Here is a 14049-nt window from a genome sequence, read left to right on the forward strand (position 1 = left end):
TAAATGAAGGAAGGATCTTTTCAAAGAAATATGCTGAAAATAGCTAAATATTCTAAGCCTAGGCCATTCTCAAGTTGAAGAGAATCTCATTAGCTTCGATTGGGCAGTTGAATCGCCTAATTCTGACGAGCAGAAATCAAGATACGGCCAAAAGAAGAATCAACAGAAAAATCCCGAAACCCTGCGCGGCCGCCCATGCTGATTTGAGAGTGGCCGCGAAGCCCTTTTTCCCCATAATCCTGATTTTAGTAGAATTTGATGATTTTGAGGGTCCAGGTCCACTAGGGGCTTATATAAACCAATAAAAAGATGTTTTTAACAACAAGGAGACCAGGGAGAGCAATAAGAAGACCTAATAGCACAATACAACGAAGGAGAAGAATATCTTATTTTTACTTGTGATTCTTTGCTTAAGTTGTAATCTTGGATGCTTGTTTTCTTTGTTGTTTGAAACTAATACTCTTGTTAATGTACTTTGTTATTATTATTCATTTATTTCAGACCTAGTTTATCTTAGTTTATTTACCATGCTTTCATTGGAACCCATGGTGACGATGAGTTTGGTTATGAACTAATCATTGTCGTGGGGTTCTAACGGATTTACTTATGGATTTATATAGTTAATTTATTTCAATATCTTGGTGTGTGGTGATTGATTGATATCCTAGTATTGGTTGTGCTTATTTGTCTTATGTGCGTAGCTAAAATATAAGATAGCGTGTTCATCTCTATTGAAGCGATAATGAATATGGAGATTTAGAACTTGCCATGCTAGCATAGGTTCATGTATTTATTATGCATGATTCTTAGGTAATTTTAACCATCATACTTGCCCTTGTAATCACGATAGATAACTTGTTCATTAAACCTTAATGTTGTCAAATTCTATAGACATATAGGGTCCCAACATAAGTGGTGTTTATTCAACTTTTATCTCTTTTGTGGATGTCTAATAGTAGGGTATTCGAACAACGAAAGTTGGAATTTACTAGTTTCGTGTTATCTGATTAGTTGTCATCACCATTGTATGCTAAGGCTAAGAACAATGACTTTGAATGAAATATTTAATGAAGTTAGAATCCAATGTATGTCTCATATAGTTAATTCAATCACTTTTATTCTTAGTTAATTATATGTTGGTTTAATCATAGTTATAAACATCAACTTGTTATTGCCTTAACATTGAGCGATAGCCATTCCATTGTTGCATAGGTGCATAATCTTAAGTTAAATAAAAAGAGTCTATGTGGGTATGAATCTAGAATCTGATTTATATCTTATACTACTTGCGAACGCGTATACTTGCGTGTAATTTTAGCGCGTATTTTCTCCCTAACAAGTTTTTAGCGCCGCTGCCGGGGACTCGGTGTTAAGTTCACTGACTCGGATATTTTACTTACAAGGTTTACTTTAGTCGTGTGTTTCAAGTACTCTAGTTTTTATTGCAATGGAAGAACCAACAACAGATATGAAAGCTTTGATGGATTATTCTCAACCGAAAATCAATGACATTCAGTCTAGCATTGTCAAACCAGCCATTGCGGCTAATACCTTTGAAATCAAGCCTAGCCTAATTCAATGGGTACATAATTCAGTCCAGTTCGGGGGTTCTCCAATGGAAGATCCAAATATGCACATTTAGGGATTTCATAGAGATTCGCGATACCTTCAGGTTTAATGGTGTGTCTGAGGATGCGGTGAAACTGAGACTATTCCCATTCTCTCTGAGGGACAAGGCTAAGAGCTGGTTACATTCTCTACCAGCAGGTTCTATCACTACTTGGGAGGATCTTGCTCAGAAGTTTCTCAATAAATTCTTCCCTATGACGAAGACTGCTGCAATCAGGAATGCTCTTACTCAATTTATGCAACAATCGGGAGAATCTCTATGTGAAGCTTGGGAGTGCTACAAGGAGATGCTTAGGAAGTGTTCTCGTTATGGAATGCTGTCTGGATGATTACCGATTGCTTCTATAATGGTTTGGGAGCACAGTCAAGACCCATGCTTGATACAGCATCAGGTGGAGCATTATGGGCAATGAGCTATGAGGAAGCTTATGATCTAATTGAACTGATGGATGCTAATGAATATCAGAACCCAACTCAGAGACTACCTCAAGGCAAGGTAGCAGGAATTATGGAGGTGGATACAACTACTGCTATAGCTGCTCAACTAAAGGCATTGTCTATGAAGATCGATTCTCTGGCTAACTATTGTGTTAATCAGATAACCAGTGTTTGTGAGCTGTGTGCAGGTTTGCATGCGACTGAGCAATGTGCTATATCTAGTAAATCAGCTCAGTTTGTCAGTAACTTTCAGAGATTGCAGCAACCAGTTCCAGACACTTATCATCCTGATAACTGAAATCATCCTAACTTTAGTCGGAGCAATAATCAGAATGCGATGCAACAACCGTTCCAGCAGTTTAAAAATAAGCAATTCAATCCTCATGGTTTTCAGCAACAATTTGCACCAAGGTAACAGTTTCAGCCAATGGGAATGCAACAACAGACTCATGGAGGTGCAGGTCAATCTTCGAATGAAAAGTATGAATTTGAGGAGTTGAGGCTTATGTGCAAAAACTTATATGCGAAAGACAGACTGTTTCTATTAAGACTCTGGAGAACCAAATAGGGCAAATTGCTAACGCCTTATTGAATCGACAACCAGGAACCTAGAGATACAGAAGCCAATCCAAGAAAGAGGGAAGTTAAAGAACAGGTGAACGCCATCACCTTGAGGTCTGAAAAGGTCGCAAGCCCCCAAATTCAGCAAGACGAAGAGTCTGAAAATTTTGTCCAGAATGCAGGTGCGTCTACACCCTTGACAATTCCAGAAAATGAGGTTATAGTTGAAAAAGAGGTACTAAAGGATGCCGAGGTGGAATCGAGGGAGAAAGTTGTTATCAACAGTCCTCCTAAGGATAATACAGGGAAAAATAGGTATATCCTCTACCTCCTTTTCCTAAAAGGTTGTAGAAGCAGAAGTTGGATAAGCAATTTTCTAAGTTCTTGGAAGTTTTCAAGAAACTTCACATCAACATACCTTTCGTTGAAGCTCTAGAACAAATGCCGAGCTATGGAAAGTTCATGAAAGGTATTCTCTCTCGGAAAGTGAAGCTCGATGACTTAGAGACCGTTGCACTTACGGAGGAATGCAGTGTTGTGCTGCAACCGAAGTTACCTCCGAAGCTTAAAGATCCTGGAAGCTTCACTATTCCTTGCACCATCGGAAACTTATCGTTCGACAAATGCTTGTGTGATTTGGAAGCTAGCATCAATCTGATGCCCTTGTGTTAGGAATATGTTGTGAATTTGATGATAAGATAAACAAAACACCTTAGTAGATTTAACTTAGTGATTTTGAAGCTTTCAACGGATGATCACTTTCACCATCCATTGAAAGAGTAGCTTATGTTAAAAAGTTTAGTAGCACATTTCTGCATACTTGTATAAGCTTAGTGTAAAAACCCAAATTTTTGACATCGGTAAAAGACCTTTATGAATAGTAACCTTGTGGTTTAATAAAAAACTTTGAGATCACACCATATACGAGTTTTTAATTTAAGATTTCGAGTTGATATTATGATTATACGTACCAAATGAGTGTATATAAATGCTATTAGTTTATGAAGAAAATGAACTTTGAAAAACGACCGTATCTATGAACCATCAAGGATTACGAGAATCACAATATAATTACAAATTTTAAATCCTACAAATTCAAATCCAAGTACGATACTTCAAAGTGTAAAGGACATATAAGAAAGGATTTACCCCGCAAACCTCTTACGAAGATTTATTACGATAACGAATAAGCGACCAAGAAAATACGTAAGCGAACGAATAAACAAACCAAGGCCATACAAATTCCATGAAAAATATAATGCAAATAAATTGGAAAAAAATTAATGAAGCTAGCTAATTAAATTAAAATCTAGTACAAGACAACTTTCCCTAAAATAAGGATTTTTTGATTTTTTAAACTGATATAGCTTGACAATTTGTGTGCAAGCTAGGCCTAGACTTGAAAAAAAAGGACTTGTTCTATACACCTTAGAAATGGACAAAATGCATACAATTTCCACCACATTTCCAAGAAGCAATCCAAGCAATTCTCTCTCTCTCTCCAAAAATACAATGTTGATTTTCAAGAACACCATGGAGAGAAAAGTTCATATATCATGTTCTACTCATTCAAAAATCACCAAATCTTTACCAAACCGCTTTCATATCATGGGTAAGTTACGCACCAAATTTCATGCCCATCTATGAAGCTTTAAATTTTATAAAAATGTTTGAAGTTGAGGGTGAATAGTAACTCTGAAAATCACTAATTTGTTTTTTTTTTATTTTTCATGAAAGTTTAAGGCTCCTAAAGCTAGACCAAGGCTTCATCAAGGATCTTAGGACTTTATTAAGTTTTAAAAAGCTTCAAGAAAGGTCTAAACATTCATCCGAACTTTGTTTAAGTTTTAAGTTTCAAGAAAAGTAAAGATCTTGGATATAAGTATGGTTTTGATGATTGATTTGATATTATCTTGATGTTTAGTTAATTAGTTTTAAGGTTGATGATTGTTGCCTTAAGAACATGATATTATTGAGAGAAGTTAGTTTTGAGATGATGATTCGATGATTGCTGATGGTGGTATAATGATTTAAGACGTAAACGAAACTCGGATCGTAATCGTAACCTCGTTAAAACGAACAAATCACAACTTGAATTTTCTGCAGAGGTTCCCGAATGTATACACTGTATTTTCTTGAAATGTAAGACATAATTATGATAGAAAATGTGATGAGGATCATTTAGGCGCTTGAATCGCTTGATTTTAATTTACGGATCAAAAGTTATGTCCGTTTTAGTAAAAGTGATTTACGCGACAAAAACTGCTACAAATTATGAACTTTGTAAATCGAAATGATCAACTTAAAAATATTTAAAAATAATTAAATATTTACAGAGAGTAATAAATAGAGTTTATTAACTTCCATAAAAAGTTTAAATAAAAATATTGATTTTTCAATCTTATAAAAATGTCGGAGTCGAGGTCGCGCGGAGTAAAAACACCCAACACAACCCATTGTTAGAAACTGCCACTTCGGGATTTTTTCCCCTGTTACCAGAAAACCGTTTGCAAATATTGTGTTCCAATTTTTTCTAGATCGCGCACGCGAAAATGGTGCGTCAATTGAGTTAACAGTTTGAGTGATATCGACGTTTTAGGGGAAGCGGTATGAATAGTAAAATTCCGTAGTTGACCGAACTTTTAAAATAATTTCCACCTAATTAAATTCATTTTATCAAAATGAAACTTTTCGGATAAATATTAAAATCACTCAAGAAGCTTCTCGAGGTGGTTTCGCATTAAAATATTAATTTCATGATTTATTAAAAATGATAGAGTGCGAGTCGCGTAATAGTAAAATTCGGTAAAGTCAAATCTAGAATACCACTTTGACCGTCCGTTTTGACCAAGGATTGATACTTATTTCGAGTCGGTCGAATATTGAAAATTCTAAAGTATCGAACTTACTAGAAATATAAGTTGGTGATGAGAGTAGGAATACGGATTAAGATTATGATGTTTGTTAATTAGAAAACCCGTAACGAGAGGAAGTCGGGAAACGTATCTTGGACTCCAGGCAAGTTTTCAAACCCTACCTTTTTGAAACTGTTGTGTTGTGTTTGTTTTCAAATAATATCGATATATACATCATGCTATATTTATGATGTTTTACGAATTCTGTTATATAATATCATACGATATGATAATGATTTTGGTATATGAATATTACCGAATTTCAATCGATAATGCTAGAGAGTAGCGTTGTATATATGAGGAGTATATTTTAGAACGAGAATCGGTTAGTATAATTTGATGAAAACCCGGAAGTATTCCGGAGGTATTTTATTTGAGAATATGAACGCTATAATAGAGCGTGATGTATAATTATAAGACTGAGAGCCGGTCAGAGTCTTAAAACGAAAACCCGGGAATCATTCCGGAGATGTTTTGGACGATTAAAGTCTGCACATATTTTATTCCAAGGGACTTGATGTCCACTTGCGAAACATTAAATACCTCAAACTTTTATTGAAACGAATTCCAAAGATTGTATTCCCTCAACTAGATTTAATTACCAGAATAATGGATATTATTTCATTATTCATTCAATATAGAAGAATTATTATCCAACGATTATTTATTTCAAACTTGATTAATTATAAAGATTAGCTTAATTACTTAAACATAAATTAGTTGAGGAATATTATTTCAAATATTCTTTTAAAAATATAATTATTCAAGGTGTAATTATTTAATAATTATGATTTAATTATTCATTATTTATTAAATGATTTAATATGATTTAAAAATCATAAAACCTGATTTAAAAATACTTTCTGAATTTCAAAAAATCATTCGAATAATTTCAGATCGTCGAAGAATATTATCTCGACTCATTTTAAATATTTTGAAAAATAGTTTCAAAAGAAACTCCTCCTTATTTAATTATCTGTTGACAATGGTCAACTCACATCCGTAGTACATCTTATATACACTAATAAGATAGCTGTTTCTATCAACAAGTGAAACGCTTAGGGAACTTCGATATGGTTTGAGTTCTCGAGATATGATAGGATTCTTTTAAGGACTTGGAGGGGTTTCTAGTACTATGTGTACTAGGGAGACTACCAAAGGTACCGCATGCGAAGGTACTCTGTGTACTCAGGAACTTGTGAAGTATGTGTATACCCAAAATGGGTCACGTAGCCCGAATGCGGCAAGGGTGATAACCGGGATACGACGGTGTCGTCATTCTACTAGTAGAAAAGCTTTCTATTTCCGTAGTACGACTGATCATCGTATACGGTGGCTTTAGTGAATGTCCTAAGTTCTTCCAATTGGAATTGAGATGTAATATCATAACCCAAGCCTAGGTGTTGGGTTTACCATTAAGGTATTTGCAGGATAATAAATCCACTGAAGAATTGTTTTCGAAAGAAGGTGTGTATCACCGAGGAAAACTGTTTTGAATAAAACATATTTATCATATATGGAATTATACTTGAGATTATCATACAGTCATTTCATACTGTTGATTATTATGGCTGAGCATTATTGCTCACTCTTGCTTTCTTTTAAATGTCACAACACAACAGATTATCAGTATACCGGCGTGGGAATTAGTCACTTGAAATCGTGGGAAGAATCTCTTACAGCTTTGTCTCATGGGGACTAGAGTATCTAGATAGGTATAAAATGTTAGTAGTAATTATTGTAACTTCATGTAGATGTTACGAATAATTGTTTAAGATCCTATAAAGTGCATTTGAGTGTAATAAAAGAAGATTACATCTTGTACATCATTTATAAGGCTATAACTTTTATGTGTGTGTGCGTGAGATTGGGGTCTGTTGGATTATTGAATTAATACAGGTTACACATGAGTGAAGGATGGCATGACAACCCAGATTCCTGACCCCAGATTTGGGGGCGTTACAGAAATGGTATCAGAGCAATAAGTTATAATACTTAGAGACGAGAGTGTTAGGAATCTTTCTAGATGCGAGATTGCGTAAGAGGTCATATAGAGTTCATCATTGGACTACCGGATTTAGCCCCAATGCGTAGGTTAGGATAAGTGTATATTTGAGGTATTAAAGCATGACTAATAGGACCATTGGAGATTATCAAAATGATGAGAATAAAAATTAGAATCATATATGATTTGGCAAATATGTGGTTGTAGAACTCGGAGCTAAGTCTCCTGGGCATTTGGGGTAAAGACGGTATTACCAAGACCATATGTTCATTTTGATAACACGAGTCTGGTTACTCGTAGTTCTATATATGTTGCCCATGGAGGGGCATCACATGTGAGACCATGAAGTCTAATTATTAGTATACAGTTGAGGTTATTGACCCAAACTAGTTGAAGGTGTCATTTTACCAATGAGGATTTGAATATCGTATTAATAATGAATTCAGCAGAAATAGTGCCCAATATACCCTTAAGGATATTAATTCTATTAAGGAAGATTTGAATGTAATATAAGAATATTATCGTAAAATGAGTACATTACATGATATTATTAGTGTGCTTGACATGTAAGGTAATGATGGCTTAGCTCAAAAATCAAGAGTATCGAGAATTGATGGCATGTCTATAATTAATTGGTGTAAGATTACAACGAGCGAACCTTTTAAAAAGGATAGACCAATTAGTCTAGAGCGGAATTCTTCGATAGATATGATGTCAGAGACTACGTATATATACTCGAAGACCTCTAATATATTTGGTAACGTATGTTCAATTACACACACATGCCACCGAACTTATGGACTGCATTGAGATCCCTGAGAGATCTCTTTGATCTATTCCCAGGGGGAACTGGCCACTTGTAATTAGTAATGGATGCGTGTAGCAGGCCCCTATCGGCCTAACAGATGCTTTTGGAGTAATTCTGAGTAAGGCCTTCGAGGTAAAACACTGGAATGACAGATATACTTACGATAGTCAAGTTAGTAAGAGATTTTAAAATGATGTTGAAAGAGAAACTAGTTGAACATGAATTACGAAGAAGAAGAGGTGGGATCATCCTCATATGGATGATGACGAGAGTTAGGATAATCAGTGAAATATTTTGGCACCTACTCACTGTTACGCTAATCCCTCCAAACTGTTGATCATTCGTATTGCCTTGATAAGTCATATTGGGACATCTTTTAGTTCCCTACTTTGAACTTCTAATGTGACGATCTTGAATAGTCTTTCTCCGCATCAGGACTTGTTCAATTCTTTTAGTTGATCAATGAAATTTCATTCATAGATGATGATCTTCTTGTTCGGCTCAGAGCTATTTATACTTTATTTCAATTATCCAAGGAACTTTTAATAAATTTGCCTCAATTCATCGACGAATATTCATAATGAATATCTTCATTTGATTCTTCTTTCATACTTACTCTTCTCAGTCGAGATTGTAAATATTTAACAAATTGTTAAAAACATGGATGATCTAATATCCATAGATTCCTCGGGAATCCTTTTCTTCTAATCAGAATGAAATTGTATATTGAACTTTGAAATCATAGTAAGAGTGTCAATTTGATATTGGTATTCCGAATTCAATTCTATTTGAGAATCTGATAAAGTTTGTGAACGAGGGCACCTCTGAGTGTACCATTTTACTGGCAAGAAATATTTGATAAGAGGCTATCGCTTGTTCCGATGCCAAGACCACTCGATTCAGAGTTATAATTGCCTTTCTCGACCCAAATTTGAAAATTCTTTATTTTGATATCGTCATCCGGATAGCCACAAATTCTTTAGTGGTTACGATATTGAGATTTTCTTTTTTGAACAAACTGAAATATGTTTAGTTGTATATGTTCTCATGAACGACTCGTTAATGTCCTAACTAGTCGAAATTTTCATTAATACGATGAAAGCCTAGCCAATCGTTCTAGCTAGTTGCTATGGGCCAAACCGATTGAGCTGGCCATTTTCTTAGCCGGTTGATAATATTGCTTGATATGGACTAGTTATTATTTTTCTAGTTCCACTTCCATTCAAATTTTGTTTTACATGATGCATTATATATGCAAGATTAATTGTTGATAAAATTTTCAAAGAATGATTTAATTGAGACCTAACTAGGTCGCCCACTCAAAAGAGAATTCATATTCAGTTTTATGAAATATTTTGTTCATGAAATGTTATATTCTTTCATTTATATAACGAATCTCCATTTAAAATCATAAAATGATTGAAGAACAATATACTTCCTTATTTGTTAATTATTGGATATAATTCCTTCTTTCAAAATAGCATCTCTTTAAAACCTCAATGGTTAACCTTTGGTTGAGGACGTTATTCAAAATTTATTTCATTACTCGAAAAGAAAAGTATTATTTCGTTGGGGAAATCTTACAAGTATTGTTCGTATGATGTTATTATTCAGCAATCATTGCTTTCAAGGAATATTCTCTATAACATCATAATATAAAATTCTAAGGACATGGAAGGATAATCCTTGTTGTATTCTTCCTTCCAAGTTATAAATCTTTTGAGTGTTGTGACTCTTTTATTCGGAGCTCATTATTTCTTCAGATATTAGATTTTGAAATCTTGTTAAGATTGTCTAAATTACATCGATATCGTGAGAATCATTTTGTTTCAAGACTGATTGCCTTCCGAACAAAGAGAGGTATAGTTGAGAACCAATTATTGTATTATCAGATTGAAGACTCAGTACTAAAATGGTGCAATTGGAGCATCGTGATGAGTAAGTTGTTTTAAAAAGGAAATACCATATTTAGTTATTATCAGAAGGATCTTTAACATGGTTATAGAAGGACGATAATATAGATACCAACATGATTAGTGAGGTACGCTTCTGTGAAACACTATCGAAATAAGTATTAATGAATTCGGGAAAGACCGAGCATGTATGAATTCGAGAAATATGATTTTGTGTGATGTATAATGATATGTCTATGCGAGTTAAGGACCGTAACATAAGGTATTCTAATAATAATAATCTAGAATAATCACGATAAGGTTCGCACTAGAAGGGAAAAAAAGTTTAACTTATGAGGAAAATTTTGATTTTTTTACTTACATTGAACACGAGGTAGAGGCTACAGTCAAATTGATCAAGAGTTATGATTGAGAAATCTATTATCATCAAGGAAAGGCCAATGTGGTGGCCGACACTTTAAGTAGGAAAAGATAGACTGAGGATAATAAATTTCAAGACAACTGATGAGGAGGATCGCACGAATGAATTTGAAGTAAGACAATGGGAAGAGTACCATTTATTAAGTAATGGGAAGGATTAAAGACAACTAGAAAATTAAGAGGATACTAGTCATGACCGAATATGAAACGGGATGTCATTGAGTAGTAAGTAAGTACACGACATTGTTGAAAATGAAAACAGAAAGGCGAGGATTAAAATTTTTTTAGCGATTGCGACTTGTAAATGACCTAAATGGGAGTAAGAGTTTATTATAATAAATTCTGGAGGAGGATTATCAAGAACCAAGTAAGCCGTCGTGCTATTTTAGGATTTTGAGTAATGGGTGAAATAAGACCACCTATTTTATTACGCAAATGATAGATCTCCGCTCTATAAAATTGTTATGAACACGGAAGAGATAATTGGTGATAGAGAGACCCCGTGATATCGCGCCACTTAAGGACCCAAGAATTAATTTCACAACCGGATTATTTCCCAAGATATTTTGCGAGAAAGGACGAACAGAGGCATGGATTAGAGCTCTAAAAATTGACAAGTAAAATGGGAGGACTATCCAGACCATGAAGATATGTCTATCGGCTTGCATTTTATTTGTAACGGTTAGAAGAATCGTATATCGTTGATAGAAAATTCGTACAGATATACATATCACGCGAGCATACAGAAAATAGCCGTCGATATCCCTTATGATGGACAACATGGAAGAATGAAGGATGTCATTGTTAGAGCTGACAGAAGGCAGAGAAGACCGTACATTCCCTTTAAAAGGCCACTAGTAGCAGTTCCCAATAAACGCGAATACGTCTAATGCGCTAACAAGAATAATGAATACGACCGAAAGGTATCGTAGTACTATAAATATTCTACGAGGAATGATTAAAGAAGTTTAACCGATAGCGAAAGTTGAGCGTTCCACGATTCTAAAGCGTATCAATCAATTGCGTATGAAATGGTGCTTACTTCAAGATGACAACAGGACCCGACGTGCCTTACATTATTACGGGAAGAAATGTTAAATCGGGCACTAAGCGTGTAGCAGGAGACGAGCGTGTAAAAAATGCAGTGAGAACATCTTACATAAAACAATCGATAGAGATGATGCGCCGAAATGAGCAAACGTTTAGTAACGAAACTCTAGCACTAGTAAGAGTGATGGAGGGGGAAATGAATAAGTTGAAGGAGCATTCCAAACACTAGAAGATGCGCTAATAGTCTATATTATAGATTTTGAAGGAAGATGAAGTGACCAATTGACGTTAATCGAATTACCGACAATAACGAGTTATCATGCGGGCATTGGAACGGCTACAAAGCGTTGTACAGAAGAAAAAATTGTTCTTCCTTAGGTTGGGAAGAAGTTGGTAAGCGGAGGATACTTGGACCATAGTTGAGTCAACAGACCAAAGAAATTCCTAGAACTTATCAGAACACGGTGGCAGCCCAGGATAAACAATAACGATATACGGACCATAACTATAAAGTCAGAAAGTACAAAATAACGGACCAAGTATTGTTGAAAGTGCCTCCCGTGGAGGGAGTGATGAGATTCTAAAGGGAAAGAAATATTGAACCCAAGGTTTATTGGACCAGTTGAAATCTTTAAAGGACTAAGAAAGTTGGCTTATAAATCAGCATCATCGTCGAACGGTCGCCAAATTTATAATGAGTACCACGAATCGAGGTTAGAAAATTTATCCGTCAACGCCAAACATATGATTGAAAACGAGCTAATAAACTTACAGCCAGACTTAGCGTATGTTGAGTAACGTGTAGAGGTCATACGTCTACAAGAACGAGTACCCGAAAATATATTTGACGTACGAGTGTAAATTTTATGAAGAGATCCAATACTGCGAAGTCAACGTGAGAACTCGAGGTGGTCATATGAGAAGTGTATCCTCGCCTATTTCTAAATTGATTTGGGGACGGAATCCTTTTAAGGGGGCAAGACTGTAAAAACCCCAAATTTTTGACATCGGTAAAAGACCTTTATGAATAGTAACCTTGCGGTTTAATAAAAAAATTTATGACCACCCCATATACGAGTTTTTAATTTAAGATTCCGAGTTGATATTGTGATTATACGTACCAAATGAGTGTATGTAAACGCTATTAGTTTTCGAAGAAAACAAACTTTGAAAACCGACCGTATCTATGAACCATCAAGGATTATGAGAATCACAATATAATTACTAATTTAAAATCCTACAAATTCAAATCCAAGTACGATACTTCAAAGTGTAAAGGACGTATAAGAAATTAATTACCCTGCAAACCGCTTACAAAGATTTATTACGAAAATGAATAAGCGACCAAGAAAATACGTAAGCGAACGAATAAACAAACCAAGGCCATGCAAATTCTATGAAAATATAATGCAAATAAATTAGCAATAAATTAATGAAGCTAGCTAATTAAATTAAAAGCTAGTACAAAATAACTTTCCCTAAAATAAGGATTCTTGTTTTTTTAATCATGATATAGCTTGACAATTGGTGTGCAAGCTAGGCCTAGACTTTGGGAAAAAAAGGCTTGTTCTATACACCTTAGAAATAGACAAAATGCATATAATTTCCACCACATTTTCAAGAAGCAAACCAAGCAATTCTCTCTCTCTCTCTCCAAAAACACAATGCTGATTTTCAGCAACACCTTGGAGAGAAAAATTCATATCTCATGTTCTACTCATTCAAAAATCACCAAATTTTTACCAAACCTCTTTCATAACATGGGTAAGTCACGCAAATTACTAACTTGTTTTCTTGATTTTTCATGAAAGTTTAAGGCTCCTAAAGCTATACCAAGGCTTCATCAAGGATCTTAGGACTTTATTAAGTATTAACAAGGTTCAAGGAAGGTATAAACATTCATCCAAACTTTGTTTAAGTTTTTAGTTTCAAGAAAAATAAGGATCTTGGATATAAGTATGATTTTGATGATTGATTTGATATTATCTTGATGTTTAGTTAATTAGTTTTAAGGTTGATGATTGTTGCCTAAAGAACATGATTTTATTGAGAGGAGTTAGTGTTGAAATAATGATTCGATGATTGTTGATGGTGGTATAATGATTTAAGACGTAAACAAAACTCGGATCGTAATCGTAACCTCGTTAAAATGAATAAATCACAACTTGAGTTTTCTGCAGAAGTTCCCGAATCTATAAACTGTATTTTCTTGAAATGTAAGACATAATTATGATAGAAAATTTTATGAGGATCATTTAGGCGCTTGAATCGCTTGATTTCGATGTACGGATCAAAAGTTATGACCATTTT

At 34.6% G+C, this 14049-nt stretch overlaps 1 non-coding gene across 1 annotated transcript; it reads right to left on the reverse strand.

The window, feature by feature from the left end:
• Positions 1-1838: 1838 nt before the first annotated feature.
• Positions 1839-1945, reverse strand: LOC141698997 (small nucleolar RNA R71). Its single transcript, XR_012565490.1, has one exon. It is a non-coding gene; the product is annotated as a small nucleolar RNA R71 (small nucleolar RNA).
• Positions 1946-14049: the final 12104 nt, after the last annotated feature.

The sequence above is a fragment of the Apium graveolens genome, chromosome 11 (genome assembly GCF_009905375.1).
Source record: "Apium graveolens cultivar Ventura chromosome 11, ASM990537v1, whole genome shotgun sequence".
Lineage (NCBI taxonomy): Eukaryota > Viridiplantae > Streptophyta > Magnoliopsida > Apiales > Apiaceae > Apium > Apium graveolens.